Below are 6,520 nucleotides of genomic sequence, written 5' to 3'. Positions count from 1 at the left end.
AATGGGAATCTTCTTATCTTCCTCGAAATCAAAAATTACAAAGTCAGCAGGAAAGATGAGTTTGTCCACCTTGACCAAGACATCCTCCACTATACCTCGTGGATAAGCGATGGAACGGTCAACTAGTTGCAATAACATGTATGTTGGTTTTGGATCAGGCAGACCAAGCTTCTTGAAGATAGATAAGGGCATCTGATTGATGCTAGCTCCCAAATCACATAAACATTTGTCGAATGACAAGTTTCCGATAGTACAAGGAATAGTGAAGCTTCCAGGATCTTTAAGCTTCGGAGGCAACTTCTGTTGTAGCACAACACTGCATTCCTCCGTTAGAGCAACGGTCTCTAAGTCATCGAGCTTCACTTTTCGAGAGAGAATACCTTTCATAAACCTCGCATAACTAGGCATCTGTTCAAGAGCTTCAGCGAAAGGTATGTTGATATGAAGTTTCTTGAACACCTCCAAAAACTTCTCAAACTGCTAATCCAGCTTTTTCTTCTGCAACCTCTTAAGAAAAGTAAGTGGAGGATAGATCTATTTCTCCTATGTATTACCCTCAGGAGGAGTTTGTTCCACAGTAGTCTTCCTTGGTTCCACCTCTGCTTCCTTCTGCACTTCTTCTTCAGCAACAACTGCATTTTCTGAAACTTGAGATTTTTCAAGATCTTCATCTTGCTGAATTTGGGGGCTTGCGACCTTTCCAGACCTCAAGGTGATGGCATTCACCTGTCTTCAACTTCCCTCTTGCCTGGATTGGCTTCTGTAGTACTAGGAAGCGTTCCTGGTGGTCAATTCAATAAGGCGTTAGCAATTTGCCCTATTTGGTTCTCCAGATTCTGGATAGAAATGGCCTGAGTTTGGCATATAAGAGCCTGGTTCTTGCACATAAGCCGCAACTCCTCCAATTCAGATTTTTCATTCAAAGATAGACATGCACCATGAGTTTGTTGTTTTGGTGTAATTTGTTGCTGAAAACCAGGAGGCTTGAATAACTTATTTCCAAACTGCTGGAATGGCTGTTGCATCGCATTTTGATTATTGCTCCAGCTGAAGTTAGGATGATTCCAGTTGTCAGGATGATAAGTGTCTGGAACTGGTTGCTGCGATCCCTGAAATTTGCTCACAAACTGAACTGAGTCAATAGATATAGCACATTGCTCCATCACATGCGGACCTGCACATAGCTCACAAACACTAATTATCTGCTTAACACCATAGTTAGCCAAAGAATCGATCTTCATAGACAACGCCTTTAGTTGAGCAATGATAGCCGTAGCTGTATCCACTTCAAGAACTCCTGCTACCTTGTCCTATGGACATTTCTGGGTTGGATACTGATATTCATTAGCAACCATCAGTTCAATTAGATCATAAGCTTCCTTATAGCTCTTTGCCCATAATGCCCCGCCTGCTGCTGCATCAAGCATGGGTCTGGACTGTGCTCCCAACCCATTGTAAAAACAAGTGATGATCATCCAATCAGGCATTTCATAATGAGGACACTTCTTAAGCATCTCCTTGTAGGGCTCCCAAGCTTCATATAAAGACTCTCCTGATTGCTGCGCAAATTGAGTAAGAGCATTCTTGATTGCAGCTGTCTTCGCCATAGGGAAGAATTTAGTAAGAAACTTCTGAGCAAGATCTTCCCAAGTAGTAATCGAACCAGCTAGTAGAGAGTGTAACCAGCTCTTAGCCTTGTCCCTCAGAGAGAATGGGAACAGTCTCAGCTTCACAGCATCTTCAGAAACACCGTTGAACTTGAAGGTGTCGTAGATCTCAATAAAATCCCTAATGTGCATATTGGGATCTTCAGTTGGAGAACCCCCAAACTGGATTGAATTCTGCACCCATTGAATTATGCCAGGCTTGATCTCAAAGGTATTAGCTGTGATAGCTGGCCTGACAATTCTAGATTGAATGACATTGATCTTGGGTTGAGAAAAATCCATCAAGGCTTTCGTTCATGCTGCTGGATCTCCTATTATGATGAGTACCTAAAACATAAACAAATAAACCGTGAAAGTAAAAGAATCTGAGTCTGTGAACTTTAACGAGCACTGATGACAAGCACATAAACTAAAAATTAACACCGAGTCCCCGGCAGCGGTGCCAAACACTTGTTAGGGCGAAAACACGCGCTAAAATTCACACAAGTATACGCGTTCGCAAGTAGTATAAGATATAAATCAGATTCGTTCCCACAGAGACTGGTTTAGGTTAAGTTCAATTTATTCACCTATACAAAAATGTATGGTTATCGCTCAATGATAAGACAAATAACAAATTGGGTTTTTATTAAACTAAGATATTATACTAAATAACATTAACTAAAAGAATTGAGGTTGAATTACTATATATGACAAACATTGGATCTTAACTTCATTAAATACTTCATTCAATAGCCTTTTCGTTCTTAACCTTAGCATGTGATGGTGATGACACTAATCAGATAACACGACTGATAAATACCAACTTTCGTTGCACGAGTACCATTCTACCAGACATCCACAAAAGAGATAGAAGATGAATAGGCACCAATTATATTGAGACCCTATATGTTTATAGAATTTGACAATATAACGGTTTAAGCACAAGTAATCCATAATGATAGCATATGGCAAGTAAAACGGTTAGAGTTACCCACTGATCATGCATATAATATATGAACCTCTGCTAGCATGGCAAGTTCTAAATCTCAATATTCACTATCGCTTCAATAGAGATTAACACACTATCTGTTAGATATATTTGATAATGTCATGGCTAATATGTTTTATGTTTAGCTTTTAGATCTTACTGAACAGGATAAATCAGTACTTAACTATTGATCAGTACTTATACTGGAAGTCAGGACTTAAGGATATCAGTACGTATGTTATCAGGAGATAATCATCAGAAGATAGATATCAGAACTTAAGTGCTGAAGGATAATCAGATAAGGACAGTAGCTGATTAAAGGAAAGAAGATTGAGATAAACATAAGAAGAGATATGCATGAAGAAGGAATTCCGTGAAGAATGGGATACTTGGAAGAAAAGATATCTGATTGATATATTTTAGGAAGCAGAATTATATTCCATATTAATTAGCGATTATCTTATAACTGTGTAGTATATAAACACAGACATAGGGTTTACACTATAAGTGTTATCATTATTAGAGAAGATTATTCATTGTAACCCTAGCAGCTCTCGTGATATTTGTCCATCACTGAGAGGTAACAGTTCCATACTGTAACAGAGTTTATTGTTTCAATAAAGTTTGTTTTCTGTTACTTAAGTTCTTAAAGTTCGATTTGAGTGTACTATACACTGTATTCACCCCCTCTACAGTGTGTGTGTGACCTAACACTATCTTATATGTTAATACACACATAAGACGAATAAGCACAACCAATACTAGGATATCATACAATCACCACACACCAAGATATCGAAACAAATTAACTATTGAAATCCATAAGTTAATCCGTTAGAACTCCATGGCAACGATTAGCCCATAATCGAACTCATCGTCACCATGGGTTCCAATGAAAGCATGGTATAAAACAAGGTCTTAATAAACTGAATAACAATCAAAGTACGAATAAACGAGATCTAGGTTCAACAAGAATGAAAATGAGCATCCAAAGTTACAACTAATTCAAAGAATCACAAGTTGAAAATAAGATCTTCTTTTTCGGAGTTGTTTTGTGCTTCTAGGTCTTCTCCTTGGTATCCCAATCTTCCCGGATGATGAAAACCCTTTTTTTAAGTATATATACGCCCCTAGTAGACCTGGACCCTTAAAATCGTCAAATTCCACTCAAAAAAGGCTTTTTCAGCGAAATCAGCGACCAGCCTTGCCTCAGGCGGCCGCCTCAGCTCTCTGGGCAAGCGCCTCAGCTCCCAAGCGGCTGCCCCACATCCCGGGCAGGCGCCTGGAGCCTTTCTGGAAAAAATTCTGATGAATCTTGTTTTGGCCATAACTTGAGTTCTACTCGTCAGAATTAGGCGATTAGACTGCCCACACGAAGCTAACGAGATTCTCTACAACTTGAAAATGGCCTAGGCTTCCAATTCTGATCAATTTTTATCATATGTCCTTTAAAATCTCCTTTCTTCCTTTAACTGATACCTGAAATGCAATAACACAAAAACACATCAAAATACCAACAACTTGAGTCCAAAACACCAATTTAAGCTTGTAATAAAGTGCTTCAAGTGGATATAAAATCCACTTACCATATCCCACAGTATATCCTTTATTGTCATCTCTAAAAGTAATACTTGGGCCAGCTCTGTCCTTGAATTCAGTGAGCAGGGTAGAATCTCCAGTCATGTGCCTTGAGCAACCACTATCCAGATACCAAAGATTCTTTCTGTTTCCCTGCACACATCAAAATCAAATCATGTTAGTTTTGGTACCCAAGTTTCCTTGGGTCCTGCCTTGTTAGCCTTCTTTTTAGGTTTCTTTGGCTTGTCCTCATTTGACTTGGGTGAATGAGAGTCAACCTTGATCATTTGAATAGAGCTTTGAAAACCATTTATGATTGCAGAATTATCATGCACAGGTTGATTAACATGAAGTGGCATATTGTGTGCAAACATGTTATTACAGTATGGCTTGCTAAATGGAATTTGAGGCATACGGAATGCAGCATAGTAAGAATTTTGAGCAAATGGCATATTAGCAAATTGTGCATTCAAATTTTGTGCAGGCATGCCATTTATAGGCATTGTGGGCATGTTGAAAAATGAGGGAGGTGTAGACATGGGTGCAGACATAGCAGATTTGCAATTAACACACAAATGATTAACACTACCACATTTAACACAAATTTTTTTAGGTCCATATTTATCAGGTGTGTAGTTGTTATGTTTGTTAATTCCTACTTTCCCATTCCTGTTGTTTTTCCTTTTGATTCTGCCTTGACCTCAATTTTCTCCAATATGTCATTTAGTTGCTTCATTGACAGATGCCCCACATTAATTCTTTTGTTCTCTGTAACACCCCCAAATCTGGGGTCGGGGATCCAGGTTGTCACGAGTTCCATTTCCCTTATCAATAATTAATCTTAACAGTCAACCAACTACTGCGTACTGTGACCCCACAATATATACACATACCACAAGTTATAATCTCAGAGATGAATACCAAAAATAACACCAGTCATTTTATTCCACAATTATAAACCATTTCACCTTAAAAAAAGGGTTTCTGAATAATTTACATATTCTTTGCCATTATTACAATTCATAAATATACATAAGTCTGGTACATCGAAAGTTGAAAGCCTAGCCTATTGGTAGATCCTACCTCAGCGACACGGCATCAACGCCTACAGGAAACTGCGGAACATTTCCTATCTGCTCGTGAATTGGGAGCTTAATCCTGTTCATCTTGTCTATCTGTTATTGTGTGATGAAAGAAGAAAGCAAGGGTGAGCAACAATCCCACCAAAATAATATGTAGAATAATTAACAATATATGAGCATTCTCATAGTACTCGTGAAAGTCTTGGTCAAGAAGAAATGAACCAAGTTGATATCTTAACGCGATAAGTCGCAAAATATTCAGTATATATATACATATATACTACTCAAAATCTTTGAAATCCTCTGACATGTATAATGTACACAGAGTTCCAGTTTATAACTGTATAAAAATATCGTTGCAAGGTGATCTCATATATCCAACCTTGTCTCAACGTTTTTGTGAAAATCTTTGTGATGCATAAGATAATCATTAACCAGATATAAGTTGAAAAGATGAATTTACAAGATACTCCAGTATACTTATATCTTTTCCGAATACTACTTGAACTACCACCGTTCAAGTTATAATCAGTTTCAGAAGTTCATCACACTGATGAGACTACAAGATAAGACTTGAAAAGATTCAATCTTTGAAATATCATTTGAAAGAAATGAAGTTACGAGATACTTCATTTGATGGAAACACCATTATAATTGTTTAACCCTGTCAATGCTTCGGCAATCACCCATCCGTAGCCTTTCGACCGAAATGCTCCGGGTAGTGTTGCAGAAATATCCAACTGGATAATGAACTCATTACGGGAGTTTGCCGCGCCAGGAAGACCACTTACGATGATCAGTCGTAGTAGTGCAACCCCACCATTTTCTACATGTAGAGGAGAACCTGTCGGATTTACTTGTCAACCGAACACTGGACTCCTAAGGAATGGACCGTCTTAGCGGAACTTCCAGGCCATTTGGGCCAATATAATAAGGCTGGGCCGGCGCCACTCGACCACTTACGCCACTCCTAGTTCAGATTAAATCCATGACCCTGAAATGTAAAGCTCGTTCTCCCTTTCCCCAAGTGGAAACTTATTAATACGGCTCCACTAAGAAGTCGTATCTAGTTGAAAAGGAAAACTCACCGATATTTCCCAGGCAATGCCTGTTAATGGATTAACTTGTTCCCAGAATTTTACTTCCCGAGTGTTGTGTAAGTAATCAAAAACTCTTTTGTCAACACTGCAACCTTGTTGCGAATATAAAACACACCACAGAGC

General features: G+C 38.6%; 1 non-coding gene across 1 annotated transcript; it reads left to right on the top strand.

The window, feature by feature from the left end:
- Positions 1-1,485: 1,485 nt before the first annotated feature.
- Positions 1,486-1,592, top strand: LOC141687642 (small nucleolar RNA R71). The gene has a single exon (XR_012561132.1). It is a non-coding gene; the product is annotated as a small nucleolar RNA R71 (small nucleolar RNA).
- The last annotated feature ends 4,928 nt before the right edge of the window (positions 1,593-6,520 follow it).

This window comes from Apium graveolens, chromosome 9 (genome assembly GCF_009905375.1).
Source record: "Apium graveolens cultivar Ventura chromosome 9, ASM990537v1, whole genome shotgun sequence".
Lineage (NCBI taxonomy): Eukaryota > Viridiplantae > Streptophyta > Magnoliopsida > Apiales > Apiaceae > Apium > Apium graveolens.
Note: the sequence above shows the minus strand (reverse complement) of the source record. Positions and strands in the feature narration are given on the sequence as shown.